The 23,696-nt window shown below is 47.5% G+C and overlaps 1 protein-coding gene across 19 annotated transcripts in view; it reads left to right on the plus strand.

The window, feature by feature from the left end:
- TENM4 (teneurin transmembrane protein 4) overlaps window positions 1–23,696 on the plus strand; it is a 1,797,006-nt gene that overhangs the window by 320,299 nt on the left and 1,453,011 nt on the right. The window contains exon 1 of one of the 19 annotated variants that reach the window (XM_068266716.1): window positions 18,488–18,532. The exons of the other annotated variants lie outside the window; for them this stretch is intronic. The gene's annotated coding sequence lies outside the window, so the exon portion shown is untranslated. Of the gene's footprint in view, window positions 1–18,487; window positions 18,533–23,696 lie in introns of those variants that run through there. 19 annotated transcript variants of the gene reach the window in all.

Below are 23,696 nucleotides of genomic sequence, written 5' to 3' on the forward strand. Positions count from 1 at the left end.
GGTATAGGAACTTATACGATAGAAGAAATAAGGCTGAAAATTTTGTTACAGAGTCTCTTTAAACTATCTCAATTTATTTATTTTTCATTTTAACCATAACGAGGCATAATGTATGGGATAAGTATGGGTAAGGTGAGATAAATTACATAAACAGATTAGTTAAGACCCATTGGCTTGCTTCTGTGAGCCAATCACGGGGATCAGGAAATGCATAATGAAAAAAAAGGCTTTAGTTCTTAACCTCCTCAGCGGTATGGACGACTATACACGTCCATCACCGCCGGAGGTCGCCGCTCAGGCCCTGCTGGGCTGATTTGAGCGAAATAAAAAGCAGCACACGCAGCCGGCACTTTGCCAGCCGCGTGTGCTGCCTGATCGCAAGAGGGTCCCCCCCAGCCGCCCGAGCCCTGCGCAGCCGGACCAAAAGTTCCGGCCATCGCTAAGGGCTGGATCGGAGGCTGCTGACGTCAGGACGTCGGCTGACGTCCATGACGTCACTCCGATCGTCGCTATGGCGACGAGGTAAGCAAAACAAGGAAGGCTGCTCATTGCGGCCTTCCTTGTTTATTCTGGTCGCCGGAGGCGATCAGAATGACGCTTCCGGAGCGCCCTCTAGTGGGCTTTCATGCAGCCAACTTTCAGTTGGCTGCATGAAACAGTTTTTTTTTTTATTTAAAAAAAAACCCTCCCGCAGCCGCCCTGGCGATCTCAATAGAACGCCAGGGAGGTTAAAGCGGATCCGATATGAAAAACTAACTATATCAAGTAACTTATCTATATATCTTATCTAAAGTTTAGATAGTTTACACAGCAATTCTAGCTGCAAACAGCTTTAATAGAATATGATTATTTCTTACTGTGATACAATGACAGCAGCCATGTTGTTTGTAAACATTACACAGAGGCAGGCTTACCTGTATCTTGATAAAAAAAACCAAATCCCCCCTCCTCTTCCTTCCTCCCCTCTGCCTCTGAAATCTCTGGCTAGTAATACCTCCCCCTCCTCCTGCCCAGACTGAGCTCCCATGAGCCCTTGCTACTGCCAAGGCTCTCTGAAAACCTGTGGGCGTGGCTTGTTTAGTTTATAGGGAATTAGAGTATTAAAACAAAAACAAAAAAAGTATTTGGCTTGAGGAATGCCCTATAAGCAATAGGAAAGGAACACAATTATGCAATGAGTAAAAGTTAATCTCGGATCCACTTTAAATTCTTGCACAAGACAGAAGGAGAAATGCACCCTGAATGTATTTAGCCTGTTTAATTCCCCCTTATTTGTGTCTAATCACAAGTTGTAATTTGATCCGGCCCTTTCCCACTTTCCCCCAAGGCTCTATTGTACTCGCCAATCTTCTGGTTCCTTTAGTATATCTGTATTTTTGCAAGAGTTTCCTAAACGGTTACATTCTACTCCAGTGTATGTGGTTATTTTGGAGCTTGCAGTGACTCAACTGGTCCTGATGGCAGAATGACTCTGACTGTCACCCTTTGTTTTATCACTGTGGCCTGATAGGCGCTTTTACTCCTTTCGATTTGACATCTCTGACATCTCCGTCTCCGACCTAGTTTCATTCATAAAAGCTTTGACTTGTGATGAGTGTTAGCAGCACCTCTGGTTATAATGTCGGACTTTGGGGTTTTTTTGTCCTCTACCAGTGACCTTGTTCACTAGAATCATAGGTATGACTCCATCGTGTCTAAACACCCTTTCTTTTTTTTAATTAGTCCATTTCAGCTTTATTAGTCCAGTTACTTGGTTATAAAATACAATAGCAATTTACAAATATTGTTTAAGTGTACCTGAGGCGATATGTGACATGATGAGATACATGAGTATGTACAGTACAACACATATTATTAACCAGGCTGTTTAACGTGTTTCATTTTGCTGCCTAAAATACTTAATTTCTAGACATGCAAATGTGAGGTTCTGTCTTGTTGTACCTTGTCAGGAATACAGTAAACATAACTGATGAGCAAATTACAGCCATATAAGTTTTCCTGACAGAATACAACTTCCGAGAGCAGGGAGACATTCAATACATTAACTACTGACCTTTTTCTAACTCTGGGACACTTATTAGACTGCCACTGATTAGAGACTGTACAACAATACATTTTTATTGATGTAAAAGTCTAGAACATGATTTTGTATACTCAGGATCTGATGAAGGGACATTAGGTTCCCAAAAACAAATCCCCCCCCCCCCCCCCAAAAAAAAAAAAAACAATGTTCATTTAACCACTTCCAGATTCCGGGTGGTTTGGCTGATCTGTGCTGCGGGGGCTCTTCAGCCCGCAGCACAGATCAGAAATCAGGCAGGGCGATCAGACCTCCCCCCTTTTTTCCCCACTAGGGGGATGTCCTGCTGGGGGGGTCTGATCGCCGCCGCGCTGCTGTGCCTAGCGGGGGGGCTCCTCAAAGCCCCCCTCCGCAGCACTAGTCCTCCCTCTGCCTCCTTCCCTCCCTCTCCCGTCCCCTGTGTGCGGCGCAGGACGGAAAGCCGTCCTGCGCCGGATAGGATAGGCTTTAGCCTATCAGATGCCGGCGATCCCCGGCCAATCAGAGGCCGGGGATCGCCGATCTCCTCAACGGCGCTGCTGCTGCGCAGCGCCGTATATATGTAAACACCGGGGAAGATCTTCCCCGTGTGTTTACATTTACCCTGCGAGCCGCGATCGGCGGCTCGCAGGGTGTTCACGGAGACACCCTCCGTGAACTGACATGGAACCTCCATGGAAACCACTTCAGGATTCAGGGGCGTAGTTAAGCGTACGCAGAATCCTGAAGTGGTTAAATAAAGAAAAGTTTTAAAAAATCCCACACGGCATTACAATGCATTCAATCTTTATTTGTGCAGTAAGTGCGCCAACCTAATTATTTCACTTGTAAATCAGACCCCAAATCTCTGTGGGACACTTTGCACCTAGTTCCCCCTGACTACATGTTTTTAGTGAATTTTACACTCTCCCGTTCAGCTACGGGCCAGCTAAACCCACGTCTCTTCTGCAGCCAGTTATAAAACCTGCCAGGAACAGGTGTTTTCTGTGAGAGAACATGGAGCGTGAGTGCTCTTTTGTTTAGCTTTTTCCCTCTTTTTTTTTGGCCAGCCCTCTCATCAGCGTTATATTTTACTTCTTTCTAGCGTCTCTGATTGCTCTGCAGTTTCTTGGCAACCTGAGCAGTCCGTCTGTGTGTGGGAGGAATGGAGTCACCTCTCTATGTTCCCCACACCTCCTATCCAATCACAGATCAATAGCTTCTAATAATACATCACCACTTACATTTTATATCACACCTCTTGAAATCCAGAAACAAGGTCACGGAGAGGCCGTGGATTGAAAACAGAATGCGTTTACAGTGAGAAAACACTCCGAGTTATTACTGTAAGATTCAACAGGAATAAACGTATGATTATTATTGACTTGGGTATTAGCCAGGCGTTAAGTAAATATTACACATGGCGTAATATAAATGATGCCAATTACTTGGAAAAAATAAAAACAGCGGTAGAGATAGTACAATTTTATAAGTACATGAAAAAATGGTGTATGAAAGTTTGGGTGCCCAGAAAAGCTGATAGTAGAATATCAGTAAATTTACCGATGACCAGTTCCCCTGCAAATTCTCAAGAGTAAAATATTGGTAAATGATACAGATATTTCACTACAACTAAACATAACCTTATTCTCACACTGAACCCTTTTTCTACTGATGCCTAACCCTAAGCAAAGCGCCGCTGTCAATCATGGCCACGTGGGCCACGGCGAACTGCGCAGGCGCTGTAGTTCTGAGCCTGCGCAGTTCGCCACGGCCCACGTGGCCATGATTGACAGCGGCGCTTCGCGCAGCCACAGTATGGCAGACCCAGCGGCCGGCCTGAATTCCCGAGCCACGAGAGCGGGACAGCAGCCGGGAGCGGAGGTGGCAGCGTGGGACAGTCGTCTGCAAGGGGCTGGAGAAAGCCCCAGGTGAATAAAGCTTATTTCTTTATATTTCCCTGATGACTCCTTTAACCACCACCCCCCCCCCCCCAAGGCACACCTCAACCACCCCTTCATGGATAATCTTAATCACCTTACCCCATGGTTAACTTTGACCACCACCCCATGTCTAACCTTAAACACTCCTCATGGCTAACTTTAACCACCCCTCCATGGCTAACCTAACCACTCCCACATGGCTAACCTTAACCACCCCCTCCCCCAATGCAAACCTTAACCACCTCCCCATAGATAATTTTACCAGCACCCCCATGGTTAACCTTGACTACCACCCCATGTCTAACCTTAACCCCCCTCATGGCTAACTTTAACCACCCCTCCATGGCTAACCTAACCAATACCCCATGACTAACCTTAACCGAGTACCAGTGAAATCGCCACCGAGACTTGGGCGCAGAATACAGCCGGTATATGGCTTACCCTGCTCCTGCACAAGTCCTGGTGGTGTTAATTACTATTCCCCCTCCAGGTCTATGTGGATGGTAGGGAATGATGTAATTTGACTGCCAGCTACTGTGCGCCACTATAGCCGTAATTCCTTTTATGATCTATGATGGCGTCGGCTGCACCCAAATCTCCTGCACTGGATACAGCGTGTTTGACCTTAACCACCCCCGTGGCTAACCTTAACCACCCACACGGCCAACCTTCCCCACCCACCTCACCACCACCAGCAATCCGCTGGAAAAGTAACACACGTATATAAAATTGTGGAACATGAAACTTGGACGCTTGCATTAGGTGAAGTTTGGACCCCGCCATAGGCACCCATACAAATAACGGCTATGGGGCTGGAAATTAATATTGGGCGCTGGGGCGGACCGCAACGCAAAATATGGCTACAAATAGGCATTCAAATTTCTCCCCATAACCGTTATTTCCATGGGTGCTTATGGTGGCGCCCCAAACTTCCACCAAACATGGGGGGCACAAGTTTCCTGTTTCTCAATATTATATCATCATCTTCAGTGATTTATATACGTCTTTCAAAGACAAACACTTATATAGCGCTTTTCTCCTGGCGGACTCAAAGCGCCAGAGCTGCAGCCACTAGGACGTGCTCTATATACAGTAGCAGTGTTAGGGAGACTTGCCTAAGGTCTCCTACAGAATAGGTGCTGGCTTACTGAACAGGCAGAGCCGAGATTCAAACCCTGGTCTCCCATATCAGAGGCAGAGCCCTTAACCATTACACTATCCAGCCTACCTTTCATGGTTCTGTACACGTTTTACTGTTGTATTTTCTTGCCTTGAAAGACTGAAGCTACCCATACAGTGCATGGGCCATAAACTGTACAATATTATTATTATTGTTATTATTATTATCATTATTTTAAGTAAATAAAACATTAGACTGGATGAAAAAAGCTCTACTAAAAATGAGGGCACCCCAAATCAATGTATGGTAATTGAAATATTGATTGAATAATAATGGGGGATGCCTATTCTTTGTACAATGGAGCACAGCGGGAGCAGGGTGGGGTCGCAGGAGGGAGCCATTTTTTCTTTAAAAAAATACAAATATAAAAGACCTTCAAGTTCCAACAACTAAACAAAAAGCCAAGCTAAGAATTAATACAACAACAATATCACTTGGACCTAACTTGGAAAACCAACACGTCCTCCACTCAGAGGAAAGCCCAGCAGTGGCTATTCTTCCTACGTCAACTGAAGAAGTTCGGGATGGCCCGGGAGCTCCTGACGAGCTTCTACACTGCCACAATTGAATCTGTCCTCTGCTCCTCCATCCTCGTCTGGTACGCCGGCTCCTCCGCCAGCGATAGGCACAAACTACAGAGGGTCATAAGATCAGCAGAGAGAATCATCGGGAAATCACTCCCCTCTCTAGACCAACTCTACAACTCCAGACTTTGCTCCAGAGCTCTGAGGATCGTAAATGACCCATCTCACCCAGGCTTCCGCTTCTTCCAGCGGCTCCCCTTGGGCCGGAGATTCCGGTCCATCTACACCAAGACTGCAAGACACAGGAATAGCTTCTTTCCCTCAGCTGTAAACTCTTTAAACTCTATGAAACTCTCTAGCCTGCCCCATCCAAGTAGCATTCGGTAGCACATGACTGCACTGCCGCACATCGTACACTTTATATACTTGAGCTCAAACTTGTGTCAGCGTTTATGGTTATGGTTAATTCGTTGTATCTGTACTGTTTCACTGTATTGTTTTTGTACTGTATTGTATTGTATTGTATATCTTATTCCACACCTAGCCCTGTACATGCCAAAACCAATTCCGGGTATGACCTAGTCGTGCTTGGCGAAATAAATGATTCTGATTCTGATTCTGATTCTGACTTAGCTATATGTAACATAATATCTACTGCATATTGGAGCTTGAGGACTACTTCTATTCCTTGCAATCTAAATGTAGGGCACATATCATGCATCATATACACAGTAAAAAGCCTTTATACATTAGCGTGTTACTAGGCATAATTCAATAAGTTGTTCATTTGTACATTTATGTGGTCTCTGTATAACTGAACTAGAGATCTCAGCATTTTTTATTATTATTTAGGTCAGTTTATATTAGGCATTGATGAATCAATGAGACCGTTATCATTGCCAGTACAACACTAGCTATTAAAGCAAACTTAAAGCGGAAAAAAAAGGAATGCTATACTGAATGGTATGTGTAGTACAGATAACAAATAGAACATTAGTAGCAAAGACTAGAGTCTCATATTATTATTTTTATATAGCTTGTTTTTGTAACATGCTGTCATCTTTGCAGTTTATAAACCATACTCTGTATGTTAAGCTATAATAAGCAGAAATAATGTCCCTTTGAACTTTCCTGCAGTAAAACGTTATCTCAAACAATCTCTCACTGTTTCTCTGCTGTTTAAGTGCTTTAGATAACAGGACTGTATCAACCCATATTGGTTGGACGAGCTTAGAGAAGCTCTTTTGCATAGATAACTGAAGTGTTTTTTATCTGTTCCTGTACTGGAAAACAATATGATTTTTTTTCTTGCTAATAATGTTCTGCACTCACCTAAAAGATTATTAGGAACACCTGTTTAATTTCTCATTAATGCAGTTATCTAATCAACCAATCACATGGCAGTTGCTTCAATGCATTTAGGGGTGTGGTCCTGGTCAAGACAACCCCCTGAACATCAAACTGAATGTCAGAATGGGAAAGAAAGGTGATTTAAGCAATTTTGAGCGTGGCATGGTTGTTGGTGCCAGACGGGCCGGTCTGAGTATTTCACAATCTGCTCAGTTACTGGGATTTTCACGCACAACCATTTCTAGGGTTTACAAAGAATGGTGTGAAAAGGGAAAAACATCTAGTATGCGACATCCTGTGAGCGAAAAATTCCTTGTTGATGCTAGAGGTCAGAGGAGAATGGGCCGATTGATTCAAGCTGATAGAAGAGCAACGTTGACTGAAATAACCACTCATTACAACCGAGGTATGCAGCAAAGCATTTGTGAAGCCACAACATGCACAACCTTGAGGCGGATAGGCTACAACAGCAGAAGAGCCCACCGGGTACCACTCATCTCCACTACAAATAGGAAACAGACCCTACAATTTGCACAAGCTCACCAAAATTGGACAGTTGAAGACTGGAAAAATGTTGCCTGGTCTGATGAGTCTCAATAGTCAGAATTTGGCGTAACCAGAATGAGAACATGGATCCATCATGCCTTGTTACCACTGTGCAGGCTGGTGGTGGTGGTGGTGGTGTAATGGTGTAGGGGATGTTTTCTTGGTACACTTTAGGACCCCTTAGTGCCAATTGGGCATCGTTTAAATGCCAAGGGCTACCTGAGCATTGTTTCTGACCATGTCCATCCCTTCATGACCACCATGTACCCATCCTCTGATGGCTACTTCCAGCAGGATGTCACAAAGCTCGAATCATTTCAAATTGGTTTCTTGAACATGACAATGAGTTCACTGTACTAAAGTGGCCCCCACAGTCACCAGATCTCAACCCAACAGAGCATCTTTGGGATGTGATGGAACGGCAGCTTCGTGCCCTGGATGTGCATCCCACAAATCTCCATCAACTGCAATCAACATGGGCCAACATTTCTAAATAATGCTTTCAGCACCTTGTTGAATCAATGCCACGTAGAATTAAGGCAGTTCTGAAGGTGAAAGGGGGTCAAACACCGTATTAGTATGGTGCCCCTAATAATCCTTTAGGTGAGTGTATTTCTTAGCTGTACTACACCTACAATTCATTATCTCATACATTTATTTTCGCTTCAGGTTTGCTTTAAGTCAAAAGTGTTTCCATGATTATTAAGCAAATTATGCATTAGTTCCCAAGGTAAATAGACCCATGTATTCCATTTCTGTCTAGACGATCATATGTCTTTTAACGGCCGAATCATAAATGATCCATTGGCTGCGGAATTGTATCATTCATGGGCACCTTAGGTGACAGCAACATAGAAAAACATTTATAGCGCATTTTACTCTGCGCTTAATATGAGTGTATTTTAAAATTTACACATTTTTGTGATAGTTGTCCCTTAACTATTTTTTCCTGGGATAACTAAGTTCAAATGAATCATTGAGGTCCTACAAACAGGAAGAGTTATATTCCTTACGTAGGTAATTCAAGATAGAGGCCTGCATCGGGTCTGGTAACCCAGGAATCAGGAATCAGGAATAGTTTATTTCGCCAAGCATGACTGGGTCATGCCCGGAATTGGGTTTGGCACAGTACATTTGGCTCAGAAGAGACATTAATCGATAGCATAGAGCAACAGGAACAGACATTTACAATTACACATGTCAGTAGCAGACGGTTACATTTGCATTTCAATTTCATTTACATTGTACATTACATTTCCTTGCATTTCCAGTTTACATACTAGAGCAGCCATTGGCTCTGGCCGTGACAGTTCCATATGTCGTGGGAGTGCCCCAATGGGAGTATGTGGAGGGAGTTCAGGAGGCTGACAGCTGAGGGGAAGAAGGAATTACTGTGCCTAGCCGTCTTGGTGTAGATGGCCCGAAGCCTCCGTCCCAATGGCATCGGACTGAAGTAGCAGTGGCCCGGGTGAGAGGGGTCGAGGGCAAGTGAGGGGAGGGATCTCCCAATGACCCTCTCCGCCGCCCTGATGACCCTCTGAAGTAGGTGCCTGTCGCTGGCGGTTGCACCAGCGTACCAGACCAGAATGGATGAGCAGAGGATCGACTCAATGGTAGCGGAGTAGAAATTGGTCAGATTCTCTTGGGCCATGCCAAATTTCCTCAGCTGGCGAAGGAGGTACAGTCTCTGCTGGGCTTTCCTCTGTATCGCCGTGATATTGGGCCTCCAGGTGAGGTCACTGGAGATTGTGGTGCCTAGGAGGCGAGCGCAGGGTACTCTTGCCACCTCCGTACCATCGATGTGAATTGGGGGTGGGGTGGAAGCAGATCTTCTGAAGTCAACAATTAGTTCAACAGTTTTTGCGGTGTTAAGCACCAGCCCATTCCCCTTGCACCAGAGGGAGATTCTCTCCACCTGCTGACAGTACTCCTGGATATTGTCCTTGGTGATGAGACCAATGATAGTAGTATCGTCGGCGAACTTGATGACCTTAACTGAGTCTGCCCTGGATCTGCATTTGTTTGTGTAAAGGGAGAACAGCAGTGGGGACAGGACGCATCCTTGAGGCGCGCCTGTGTTTGTGGTCATACTTCGTGAACTGATGTTCCCCAGCCTGACGACTTGGGTCCTGTTGGTGAGAAAGTCCGTGATCCAAAGTCGTAGGCTTGGGTGCACTCCCAGTGCAGCTAGTTCTTCCTGCAGAATGCGTGGACAGATGGTGTTAAACACCGAGCTGAAGTCCAAGAGTAGTATTCTGGCGTACGTGTCTGGTCTATCCAGGTGGTCATAGATAGATTCAAGGCAGATGTTTACTGCGTCATCAGTGGACCTGTTTGCCCTGTATGCGAACTGATAGGGATCCAGAAGGGGCAAGGTGGAGAGTTTGAGGTTGGATAGGACTGCTCGCTCCAGGGATTTCATTCTGACGGACGTTAGGGCCACTGGTCTAAAGTTGTTAAGCTCGGAAACCCCTTGTTTCTTAGGGACAGGGATGATGGTCGACCTCTTGAAGCAGGCGGGGACCTTCCCTTCCCTTAGTGACCTGGTGAAAATGGCGGAGAGGATGGGAGCAAGTTGCCTGGCGCAGGTTTTCAGGCAGGCTGAAGTCACTCCGTGGGTTTCCCGAAATATGGGATGGGTTCGGGTACCCGTTTTGATTTTAATCGTGTTGCTGATCTGCAAGTCGGGTGCCGGTACCAGATTCACCAGAAAGCGGGTTACGGATCGGGTGTGGGTAGCGGGGCTGCTGATGCAGGTTGGATGCGGGTCTGAAAAATTAAACCCGCACAGGGCATCAGGTCAGGTACCTGCAGGTTACCCGAAATGCGGGTCGGGTTCAGGTACCTCTTTTGAATTTATTTGGATCGGCAGCAGGTCTGCGGGTGTGGGTCGGATGCGGGTACCAGATTCACCAGAAATGTGTTACGGGTCAGGTGCGGGTAGCGGGGCTGTGGGTGCAGGTTTGAAAAATAAGACCCACACAGGCCTCTAATTCAAGACTAAAAAGATTTTGGCTGCACTTCCAGTTAAACCGAGATTTTACAATTCTGTTTGGAGTTCTTTCAAATCCGCCATGCATAGGTTGATTGTACTGGTGGACTTGAGAAAAATATGCACTCGGTTGTGACCCGGGCTTGAATTTGTTACTTAACAGGCCGCGGCTGGGGGCATTTTATACTGGCATTGGGTCAACAAGCACAAGAAATAAATTACCATCTTAGCACAACATGCGATTTGCTTTTTCCTGGACGTCAAAGAACAGCCCTACAGTGCTTCTAAAATATTCAACTTTCTTCCTTTTTTTTTGCCATGTGTATTTATATCCATTTCCCCAGGACTTGTATTATGCGTGGTAAAAATTTGGAGAGCGTCGTTACCTGGGGTGAAAACGAGATCCATTGAATCTTTCCAGCCAATAACATTCGACATCTCTAGTGTGCTCTTCTCTTTGCCTCTTGTAGCCAAGACCCCCGAAGCAACGAGAGAATTTGTGTACCCAAACACGACCATCAGGACTAGTCAGGAGAGAAGATGTTGTCTCCTCTGGCTGTGATTCATGTTACGACGTTTGTTAATCTAAAATGATATAGAGCGCAAGCTGGGCAAATTATCATTTAGCATAGCGGGGAGAAAAAAAAACAGTGTTGTACGATTTGACAAATTCCATTTTTGTGTTGTATCTTTTTATGATGTGTTCTGTTTGGCTACTGGCAATTTTATCATTATAGTTTCTTATTTATTTTATATATTTATTTATTACTGCGATTTGCAGAGCTCAGATTCCTTGTAAACAAATCCAGGAAGAAAAAGAAAAAAGTTATGGCAAACAGACTTCCCTTGATGATAGCGGGCCAATTATTTTGTTGCTGCAGTCGGAGGAGGAAGTTACACATCAAATGTGTACTTACGGAACTAAGGAGGCGAATCAAAAAAAAGATTGCAGTAAGCTGAGATACTCAATACACAAAGATTTCCCTTGGGTGCTTCAGCTTCCTGCACGCCAAATTCATTAAAACTATGTGAGCATTGGCTCACACGCGTGCCGATGTGTCATGACTCAACACGGCTCATTATATGCTGCAACTGGTTGGGCATATTTGCTTAGCTAATGGAGTACAGGAAGCATTCCAAGGTGCTAAATATTTTTGAGTCCATGGAAAGTGGAAAAAAAGTCTGCCCCTCTGGAGTTAAATTATACCTGAGCCAAGACAGAGGCGCTAAGCTGACTGAAGCTGTTCACAAGTTTTTTTGCTCCTATCTATAGCCTGATGAAGTGGGTCAAACCCGCGAAACGCGTTGCAATTTATTTGGAGTATGTAAATAAAAATGTTTCTGTCGAAAACCCGACATTCTCTTGTGTCTGCATCAGGGAGGTAAGTCCACCTACGACCTCCTTGTCTTTTAAACATTTTATCTCATTTTATACTTTTGGCGCCTCTGTAACTTTGTTTACAATACTGTGTCCACCCCTGGTGGAGGGGAATTGGATCCCCTTTTTTCTCATCTACAGAGAGCGACTTCTTAATCCTGAGTGGGGACAGGTCTAATTTCCCCACCTGCCTATACAGTGGTTACCTGGAAGGTAACCCTGACTTGTGAGTATTACTCTTACATTCACACACCTACATTTAACTTCCAGTACATACTGCACCATAGCGGGCTCTCGGTGTCTCCCTGCCCCCATTGTATACCTGAGTGTAACGATCGGTGGGCGCAGAGAGTATCTGATTACCGGTGATCTGCAGTATCACCGGAAATACAGATATATACCAGATTATAAGTGAACTGCAGTCTCACCGATAATCCGATATACAAACTAACCTCTGATCACCTGAATAGAGTGTAGTGTTTGGTGTAACTGTAACACTAAGAGGACAAGGCCTCAATGCAGTAAGGAGTACTGCACAGATTCCTTCCGCAGACCTGAGCTCTCCAAGACGGGAGGAGTCAGACTGACAGTAGGAAGGGATATCTGAAAGTGACCCTCAGGAGGAAGGATCGCTAACAGAGCGAGGAACCGCCTCTAACGGTAAGGTCGGTTCTCGAGGTCGGACAAGCCAGGTCGTACACACACGGACAGATAAAGTACAGGATCAGGAGGCAAAGGCAGAGTCAGAGTACAGGCAGGGTTCAGCAACGGGGTATCAGAAATATCGGGGTACAAAATCAGGAGGCAGAAGCAGAGTCAAAGTACGAGCCGGGGTTCGGCAACAGAGTATCAGAAATATCGAGGTGCAAGATCAGAGTTCAGGAGGGTAGTCAAGGCAGGCAAAAGTCATAACAGATAATCACAATCAAACTAGTACTTTAGCTATCAACAGAATCTAGCTTAGTGTAGGATTACAGCTCCAGCTGGTCCCGGCACACTAACGGATCTAACTACGGATCTGGGTGCTCCCACATATGTGAACGCAACGCCAGACAAGGAGCAAGTGAACAACCAGCAGTATATATACTCTAGGACCTTTCCAGGACCTCCCTAATTGCTGGTCCAATGGGAGCAGTGGAATTTGTCAGCTGACCCAGCTGGTCAGCCGACACCCTTCTAACTGCTATTTAAATTCTGCCTCAGTGCTCGCGCGCGTGTAAGTCTGAATCTTGGTGGACTATCAGTCCCAGCCACACCAGTACTGTTTTGCAATGTATCTAATGCGGGGGTCGCCTCTGATGTGGATTCCGCCGTTACCAATGCGGATTCCGCCGCACTGCCCATGCGGCATGCGGCGTTTTTTCCGCGTTGTGACGCCATGCTGGACGCGGAAACAGCCGCCTCACCTCGAGAGACGGCGGCTTTTCCACGTTTCCTCACAGTACACCCCTCCCGAGGAGTGGACTCCGGACAACTCCCACCAGGTTTCTCGGGATGTACAGGATGAAATTCCTTCACTAACTCGTCCGCATGCATGCGGTTCCTAGGTACCCATTGCCTCTCCTCAATCCCGTACCCCTTCCAATGTACGAGGTACTGTACCGAGTTCTGTACAGTACGTGAATCTATGATCTTCTCCACTTCGTACTCGGGTTGGGCATCCACCAACACGGGAGGAGGAGGAGTGGGACCCACCTGGACTGCTGGTTTAAGAAGGGATACGTGGAAAGACCTCACCCCCCGCATGCTGGTGGGAAGGTCAATGGAATAAGTAACATTATTAATCTTCTTGGTCACGGAAAATGGGCCCACAAACCTGGGACCCAGTTTGGCAGATGGCTGCTTCAGGGTCAAGTGACGCGTGGACACCCAGACTAGATCCCCTGGCCGAAACTTCCATTCCACGGACCGTCTCTTATCTGCTTGACCCTTCTGACTCTGGAACGCCTTCTGTAAATTCCCCTTAACAATTCCCCAATTGTCCCTGAGTGATCTCTGCCAATCTTCCAGTGCTGGAAATGGAGACGAGACAACTGGAAAAGGGGAAAATTTGGGTGACCTCCCTGTTACAATCTGAAATGGGGAAAACCCAGACGAGGAATCCTTTAAATTATTTTGAGCGAATTCCGCGAAGGGCAAAAATTTCACCCAGTCACTCTGCGCCTCAGCAACGTAGCATCTCAGGAATTGCTCCAGGGATTGGTTAATGCGTTCTGTCTGCCCATTGGTCTGTGGGTGGTAGCCTGACGAGAAAGACAATTTCATGCCCATTTGGTGGCAAAATGCCCTCCAGAATCCAGACACAAACTGGACTCCCCTATCAGACACGATGTCTTCCGGAATGCCATGCAGCCGGAAGATGTGAATGATAAACAATTCAGCCAGTTCTTGAGCCGAGGGGAGTCCTTTCAGGGGCACAAAATGGGCCATTTTGCTAAACCGATCGACTACCACCCAAATGACCGACATGCCTTCAGACCTGGGCAATTCCCCCACAAAATCCATGGACAAGTGGGTCCATGGCTCACTCGGGGTGGGCAAAGGCTGCAACCTTCCTACAGGTGCCAGCCGGGAGGGCTTACTCTGGGCGCACACCGCACACTCCCTAACATACTCCTTGCAATCTGTTGCCAAGGAAGGCCACCAAGCACACCTGGCAATCAGATCCTGCGTTCTTGCATCTCCAGGATGACCAGCATTCTTATGGGCGTGAAAGAGTTGCAGAACCTGTAACCGGAATGGTAGTGGTATGAACAAGACCCCTTCGGGTTTCCCTTCAGGAACCTCCTGCTGAAAGGGACCCAAGATCTCTGTCCACTCTTCCCAAGACTCCGTGGCGGCTAACACCAGTTTCTGCGGAATGATGGATTCAGGAGTGGGGGGCTGTGCTGTCTCAGGTTCGAAACACCTGGAGAGGGCATCTGCCTTGATGTTTTTGCTACCTGGAGTGTATGTGATTATAAACCTGAATCTCGTAAAAAACAAGGACCACCGGGCCTGACGGGGACTAAGCCTCTTAGCCCCCTCGATGTACTCCAAGTTCTTGTGGTCGGTGTAAACAGTGATCATGTGCTCTGCCCCCTCCAACCAGTGGCGCCACTCCTCAAATGCCAATTTAATGGCCAGGAGCTCTCTGTTGCCTATATCGTAGTTTCTCTCCGCCGGAGAGAACCTACGGGAAAAGTACGCACAGGGATGTAGTCTTCCCTGTAACCCTGATCGCTGAGACAGCACAGCCCCTACCCCGACCTCCGAGGCATCGACCTCAACAATGAACGGATAAGCGGTGTCGACATGTCTCAGGATTGGTGCGGAACAAAACAATTTTTTCAGACTAGAAAATGCATTCTGAGCCTCCGGAGACCAGTGGGTAGTATCTGCCCCCTTTTTTTGTAAGACTGGTAAGGGGTGCAATGATTGTGGAGTACCCTTTTATAAACCTCCTATAATAATTTGCAAAACCCAGGAATCTCTGGAGGGCTTTCAGACCCACAGGTTGCGGCCATTCTAGGACAGCTGTGACTTTAGCGGGGTCCATTGACAGACCTGAGGTAGAAATCACATACCCCAGAAACGTGACGGATGTCACCTCAAAAATACACTTTTCTAACTTGGCATAGAGTCTATTCTGTCTTAATTTGTTTAGGACAAATTTCACATGGACCCTGTGTTCGGGGAGGTTATTGGAATAAATTAATATATCATCGAGATATACCAGTACGAATTTACCCAATACCTCCCGGAATACCTCATTGATTAGTTCCTGGAAGACGGCGGGCGCATTGCACAACCCGAAGGGCATCACCAAGTATTCGTAATGCCCGTCGGGTGTGTTAAAGGCCGTCTTCCATTCATCGCCCCTTCTAATGCGGATTAGGTTGTATGCCCCCCTCAGATCTAACTTAGAAAAGATCTTTGCAGTAGTGACCTGCGTGAATAAGTCGTCTATCAATGGTAACGGATAGCGATTTTTCACCGTGATTTTATTGAGACCTCGGTAGTCGATACAAGGTCGAAGACCCCCGTCTTTTTTCTTAACAAAAAAGAAACCGGCCCCAGCAGGTGACCGAGAGGGCCGAATAAACCCCTTGGCCAGGTTGTCACGAATGTAATCCTGCATGGCCAACTTCTCGGGACCGGACAAGTTATACAGGTGACCCCTAGGGGGCATACAACCAGCACGGAGATCAATGGGGCAATCGAACGGGCGATGAGGAGGTAATTGATCAGCAGACTTGGGACAAAAGACATCAGAAAAATCGGAATACACCTCGGGAACACCCTCCACGTACACCTTGGTCTGACCCAATGTCACCTTTCCTAGACACTGTTGGTGACAACGATCAGACCATCTGGTTACCTGACCCGTGGCCCAGTCGATTTGTGGAGAGTGGGCCTGTAACCAAGGCATGCCTAAGATAATAGTGGAGGTTGACATGTTCAAAACGAAAAACTGTAGCTGTTCCCCATGCAATACCCCTATCGTAACCCTCACCTGCGGAGTCTGAGACAGGGGACGATCCCGTTGCAGCGGGGAATCGTCTACTGCCGTGACCTGAATGGGGGGACTTACTGGAGTGAGAGGAATACCCAACTCCCGAGCAAATTCAAGGTTCATAAAATTGGCCGCTGAGCCAGAGTCAATAAAAGCTTCAGTGTCCACAGACTTATCATCCCACGTAATAGTACAGGGGAGAAGTAACTTCTTCTCTTTTTGGGGTGAGAATGAAGTGCCTAGGGTGTCACCCCCCACTACTCCTAGGCAGACCCGTTTCCCAACTTGTTAGGGCAGTTTCGCACCCTGTGCCCTGCTTCTGCACAATACAGGCACAGTTGTTCTGTTATTCTCCGCCTACGTTCCACCTGGGTCAATCTTGATCGACCAATTTGCATGGGTTCGGGTGGTGGTGAGGCTGGAGAGGGTGACACCGGTGGAGATGCCGTTACTGCGGGTGTACCAGAAGGTGCCACATACGAAGTCACCCTGACCCGGTGACTGCCCCTAGTCTGCCTCTGATGGCGTAGTCGACGATCGACTCTGATGGCCGATGATATGGCCTCATCGACTGTTGCGGGCTCGGGTAAGGTTAGCATCAAATCAGAGACCTCCTCCGACAACCCAGATAGAAAATAATCCATCAGAGCAAAATTGTCGAATCTGGCGGTAACAGACCACCTACGAAATTCTGCTGCGTAATCCTCGACCGACCCTCTGCCTTGCCGCAAAAGTTTGAGCTTCCGCTCTGAAGTTGCCGCAAGGTCAGGGTCGTCGTATATTACGGCCATAGCCTTAAAAAATTCCTCGACTGAGGTCAGAGCTAAATTAGTGGGGGACAGGTTGTATGCCCAGGACTGGGAATCACCAGTTAACAGTGTTTTAATGAAAATGACCCGTTGGGTCTCAGTCCCCGAGGATCGGGGTCTTAACTCGAAGTATGACAACACTCTACTCTTGAAATTCCGGAAGTCAGACTTGTGGCCGGAAAATTTATCAGGTACAGGCATACGTATGTCATCACTAGGAGGGGATCGCACTGAATCAACTGACGTCTGGAGGGTTTGCACAGAGCCTGAAAGGGCATCAATCAAAGCTTTGTGCTGGCCCAGTGCTTGATGGAGGTTATCCACCGAAGTGGCAAGCATACCCAGACGACCAGTGTTTGCGTCCATTTTGTTTTTTGGTCTGGCGTTCTGTAACGATCGGTGGGCGCAGAGAGTATCTGATTACCGGTGATCTGCAGTATCACCGGAAATACAGATATATACCAGATTATAAGTGAACTGCAGTCTCACCGATAATCCGATATACAAACTAACCTCTGATCACCTGAATAGAGTGTAGTGTTTGGTGTAACTGTAACACTAAGAGGACAAGGCCTCAATGCAGTAAGGAGTACTGCACAGATTCCTTCCGCAGACCTGAGCTCTCCAAGACGGGAGGAGTCAGACTGACAGTAGGAAGGGATATCTGAAAGTGACCCTCAGGAGGAAGGATCGCTAACAGAGCGAGGAACCGCCTCTAACGGTAAGGTCGGTTCTCGAGGTCGGACAAGCCAGGTCGTACACACACGGACAGATAAAGTACAGGTTCAGGAGGCAAAGGCAGAGTCAGAGTACAGGCAGGGTTCAGCAACGGGGTATCAGAAATATCGGGGTACAAAATCAGGAGGCAGAAGCAGAGTCAAAGTACGAGCCGGGGTTCGGCAACAGAGTATCAGAAATATCGAGGTGCAAGATCAGAGTTCAGGAGGGTAGTCAAGGCAGGCAAAAGTCATAACAGATAATCACAATCAAACTAGTACTTTAGCTATCAACAGAATCTAGCTTAGTGTAGGATTACAGCTCCAGCTGGTCCCGGCACACTAACGGATCTAACTACGGATCTGGGTGCTCCCACATATGTGAACGTAACGCCAGACAAGGAGCAAGTGAACAACCAGCAGTATATATACTCTAGGACCTTTCCAGGACCTCCCTAATTGCTGGTCCAATGGGAGCAGTGGAATTTGTCAGCTGACCCAGCTGGTCAGCCGACACCCTTCTAACTGCTATTTAAATTCTGCCTCAGTGCTCGCGCGCGTGTAAGTCTGAATCTTGGTGGACTATCAGTCCCAGCCACACCAGTACTGTTTTGCAATGTATCTAATGCGGGGGTCGCCTCTGATGTGGATTCCGCCGTTACCAATGCGGATTCCGCCGCACTGCCCATGCGGCATGCGGCGTTTTTTCCGCGTTGTGACGCCATGCTGGACGCGGAAACAGCCGCCTCACCTCGAGAGGGGGCGGCTCCCCCGCGTTTCCTCACACTGAGCCAAAGCTAGGGACAGATTTACAACTCAAAGGCCTGTAGGTACAAGTGTTCTGGAGCCCTAAACTCCACCCCTGAACACAGGCCACACCCACAAGTACAGTATTCTGAACTCTAATCCCTGCCTTATATCATCCTTCGGGACATGAGACAAGGATTAGGGTGTAAGTGCCTGAGGTCAGTGATATGAGGCATGGATTAGACCAGCGTTTTTCAACCAGTGTTCCGCGGCACACTAGTGTGCCGCGGGACGTTGCCTGGTGTGCCGTCCTTTTCTCCCCCTCCAGCCCATCCCCGCGGCCGCCGCTGTTATTACCTTAGCAGCGGCCGCTCTCCCCTCTCCAGCGCATGTATTTATTCAAGCAGTGTATCTCCCGGCTGCTCTGTGTGTGATGCGCAGGAAGCAGGGCTCGGTTACTATAGTAACGGCGATACATATCGCCGCTACAGGAAGCCGCTGCCATGCTTCCTGCCGGATCACACAGAGCAGCCGGGAGATACACTGCTTGAATAAACACACGCGCTGGAGAGGGGAGAGCGGCAGCTGTTAAGGTAATAACAGCGGGGGGCACCACCTACCCATAATGGCTATACCGGGGCACTATACTGGCTATCCTGGGGCACTATACTAGCTATCCTGGGGCACTATACTGGGGCGCTATCCTGGGGCACTATACTGGCTATACTGGGGCACTATTCTGGCTATACTGGGGCACTATACTGGCTATACTGGGGCACTATTCTGGCTTTACTGGGGCACTATACTGGCTATACTGGGGCAATATACTGGGGCACTATACTGGCTATACTGGGGCACTATTCTGGCTATACTGGGGCACTATACTAGCTATACTGGGGCGCTATACTGGGGCACTATACTGGCCATACTGGGGCACTATACTGGCTATACTGGGGGAACTATTCTGGAGCACTATACTAGCTATACTGGGGCACTATTCTGGCTATACTGGGGCACTATACTAGCTATACTGAGGCAACTAAACTCCCTACACTGGGGCAACTATGCTAGCTATGCAGCCGCACCCCAGCCCCCCCCTATAGCCTGCTGCGCACGGCACTGACCACTAGGTCGCGCAAACACCCGGGGGCCACACACAGCCCCCCCCCCCCCCCCCCCCCCCCCGTTCCCCGGAGAAAAATTTGGTCAGAAAGTGTTCCCCGGGCCGGTAAAGGTTGGGAACCACTGGATTAGACTGTAAGATCCTGATGTCAGTGATCTGAGGAGGAGGGTTCTCCTCTCCCACATAAGGTGCCTATAAGCACGTGCCTTCAGTGCCTTATGGAAAATCCGTCCCAGCTATTCACCAACTCGTATGGCTGTACAGAGTTGGTGGGGATGCTTTTAAAGCTTGGTCAACACAGCTTCTTTCTCCATGTAAAGCACCACTCCCAATGCTGGTGGGCCCAGGAGCCCAATGGGTTTCTACAGGTGCCCCATAGTATTAGTTAGCCAGAACTATCCTCGGTATTAAGTAGCCAGGAGTGCCCCATGGATTAGGTACCTAGAGGTGCTCCTGACTGAAGGAAGATCTGGTCAGTGGAATGCAGAGACTCGGGTGAGTAATCTCTCATTTACACTCTCATCAGGACTCTGCATAGGGAAGGTGAGAAAGAGGCACTTGGGGAGGGAAGTGAGCCACCTTTCCATCATCAGGCGCCTGTAGACATGTGCCTACAGTGCGTTATGGTAAATGCAGCCCTGCTTCTCCTGGATCCTCACTTTGATTCCCTACTTTATTGAAGTCTGGCTTCTGTTTTAATGATTTCAAACTCATTTCCTGTTTGCCACATTCTAAAGCTTACTTGAGGACATTTGAAAAGAAAAATGTCTCTCATCTATGATCGGTTCTACAAACTTCCTGCCACTGATGATGCCTCTGTTTTTTTGGCCAAAGTCCAAAATGCTGCCAATTTCTGACATTGGCCGGCCAGTTCTAGAAATGGCCAAAGTCAGTCGGCCAAAGTCCAAAACGCACAAATCCCAGAGCATCCCGGGTCCTGTCCAGCACCATGAATGGCACTGGGAACTTCCTCTCTGCTCTGAAAGAATAATAATCTTTTCAAAGAAAAACATTTCTTATTTACAGCTGATAGAAATTCTGCAATAAATCTGCATTGCGTCTACATCCTGCTTTCTTGGGAGCAGACATATTAACATCCTGTGCTTTTAAATTAGCTGCTCTGCTGTGGCAGTCAGGTGACACAGGGGAGAGATCAAATTACAGTGGTGATTAGTCACAGATGAGGGGGGATGCATGGCTGGGGGTGCTTTGCTGGGCGCTTTGCATGGCTGGGGGCTTTTCTGGGTGCTTTGCTTGGCTGGGGGTGCTTTTCTGGGCACTTTGCATGGCTGTGGGTGCTTTGCTGGGGGTCTTTGCTGGGTGCTTTGCATGGCTGTGGGTGCTTTGCTGGGAGGCTGTGCATGGCTGTGGGTGCTTTGCTGGGGGGCTGTGCATGGCTGTGGGTGCTTTGCTGGGAGGCTGTTCATGGCTGTGGGTGCTTTGCTGGGGGGCTGTGCATGGCTGTGGGTGTTTTGCTGGGGGGCTTGTGATTAGTGACAGAGGAGGGGGAATTAGACAGGCTAAACTCTCTAAAGTGGACAGGCTAAACTCTCTAAATACATACAGGGTGCTTTTCTATGCTTTCCTTTTACCCTGTGCAAGAGTTCAGGTCCACTTTAACGTGGCATGGAGAGCTGTGAGGGCAGCTGGCAGCATACAGGCCAGCCCTGGGTCCCTGCAGGAGAGGGGTGAGGAGGACTATGGGGAAGGCGGCAGCAGGGACAGCGCGTACTTGCAGAGCGGGGATAGATGGAGTGGCCGACCTGGAGAAGGAAGGCGGCGGTGAAATCAGCTGCAGCCGGCAGCATACAGGCCAGCCCCGGGTCCATGCAGGAGAGGGGTGATGACGACTATGGGGAAGGCGGCGGTGGTAGCAGCAGGAGCGACACAGCGGGGAACTGCAGAGAGCTGAGCGGAGCGGGGATAGCGGGACACTTGCAGCAGTGGGGAGAGGTGAGTTTCGGGACTTGGCCAGCCACGTTAAGTCACAACGCGTTCTGGACGGCCAAAGTCCGAAATTCTTAGTCGTTTCTTACTTTGCCCGCATGAGCCAGCCACTTCGCATTCTGACCGGCCACAACCCGAAGTGGCCAGACTTCGGGTTCTGGCTGTAACATATATATATATATATATATATATATATATATATATATATATATATATATATATACAAAGTACCTAAAGAGGGACAAATGGGAAGGACAGAGGGACTGTCCCTCCAAAAGAGGGACAGTTAGGAGCTATGCAGCTGGTCCTTGGTGTTGATATGAATTTTCCACTGCTGTTAACCTGGGCCAGTTGCATCAGTCAGCCTAGGCTGCACTACATCTCTCTGGCCCAATCCCAGGCTGGGCATTTAAATAGAGGTGTTTCCGGCAGCAAGAGCAGAGGGGCAAGCCGAAGACTGCAACCAACTGGACAGTAGCCTGCAATTAACAAAACAGATGCCACAGTGTGATACAGCCATGGGTTAAGTCCTGGAGAAGTCCCCCAAAGTCTTCTGGGGAGTTAAAGTAATGCATAAGGGGCTTTAGGAGACCCTTTTAATCATTTGCTGGAGTGAGGCTGCTTATCTAATGACTTCAAATTTGAGGTGATCAGATAGCACTTTAGCAGTGTAAATCTTTACCCCTTATTACCGGACGCACCACTCTGCCAATGAGATCTGAAGTGCTCCTGAGCCCACCAGCAGCGGCTGGTGCATTACAAAAAGGAAGACGCTGTATCACCCCTTCTTTCAACCAACAGTGGACGGCGCTGGAGGATGGTAAATAGAGAGAAGGGGAACCCATGTGCTTTTGGGATTTCTCCCTGATCATTACCAGCTCCTATAACTGAAGGTCGAGTCTGGTGTTACTTACAGTGCCTTTGTGTTCTTTTTTTGTTTAAACAAGACGAAAACATCAGTGCTACAGGAAAGTTTATTTTACAAAACGAAAAAAAAAGCAAACCTTTTGTTGTATGTTGTCAGTAAACACTGTGTTAAGCACTTAATTAATGCTAAGCTTTTCTCACCTGGGCCGAGGCAGAGGCTGGAGAGGCTCCAGCCTCAGGGCGCACAATTCATTCAGCTGTCATTCCCAATTGTGTTTGAAGCAGAAAAAAATAAGAAAAGTGGATAGATGACAGTGACTGCAAGCCAGATAACTAGATATTAAGGTGTTGGGGAGGTTGGGGGCCTTGGGGCACCTATTAGTCTAATAGCAATCAGTGTGTGACGGCTGGAGTGGGAGGTAGGGAGGGGCGCACTTTGGTGTCTCAGCCTTGGGTGCTGGAGGACCTTGTCCCGCCTCTGTTTCTCATGGCTGTTGTTTTTGAATTATGAAATAAAGAGAGGTCACCAAAATCCTACTAAAGTGAAGTCACCAAAATCCATATTTGACTCTGGCACTAACAACTTCACTATAATAGCTAATGAGAATGAGATGTCACTGGGTTACACTACGAGTATACTTGTAAATTGTCAGTGTCAACAAAAGCTAACAATGATTGCCTCACTCATTTCTTTCAATCAAACATTATTTGTACATTGCCATTTTAGAACATTTGGTTTGATAATGTTCCTTTAACTCTAATCAAACAAGGCTTGATTTAACTAGTTACTGCACTGCGTGCAGTATATCTACATCCCACAGGACTTCATCTGAAGTCCCAGGGACGTAGATATTCATCTACTGCTGCCGCCACCGCTGTGTGCCATGTGCATTCTCATCGGCGCACGTTAGTGCACAGACCAGTGAATATTCACTGACCTAAGTGCCTGTGTTCAATGACCTCCAGCATCAATGAGATGCCATGGTCATTAATAAATAGAAAGTAAAACAACCTCACACTACTTTTCCTGTGTTCACATTA

The sequence above is a fragment of the Hyperolius riggenbachi genome, chromosome 2, assembly GCF_040937935.1.
Source record: "Hyperolius riggenbachi isolate aHypRig1 chromosome 2, aHypRig1.pri, whole genome shotgun sequence".
Taxonomy (NCBI): domain Eukaryota; kingdom Metazoa; phylum Chordata; class Amphibia; order Anura; family Hyperoliidae; genus Hyperolius; species Hyperolius riggenbachi.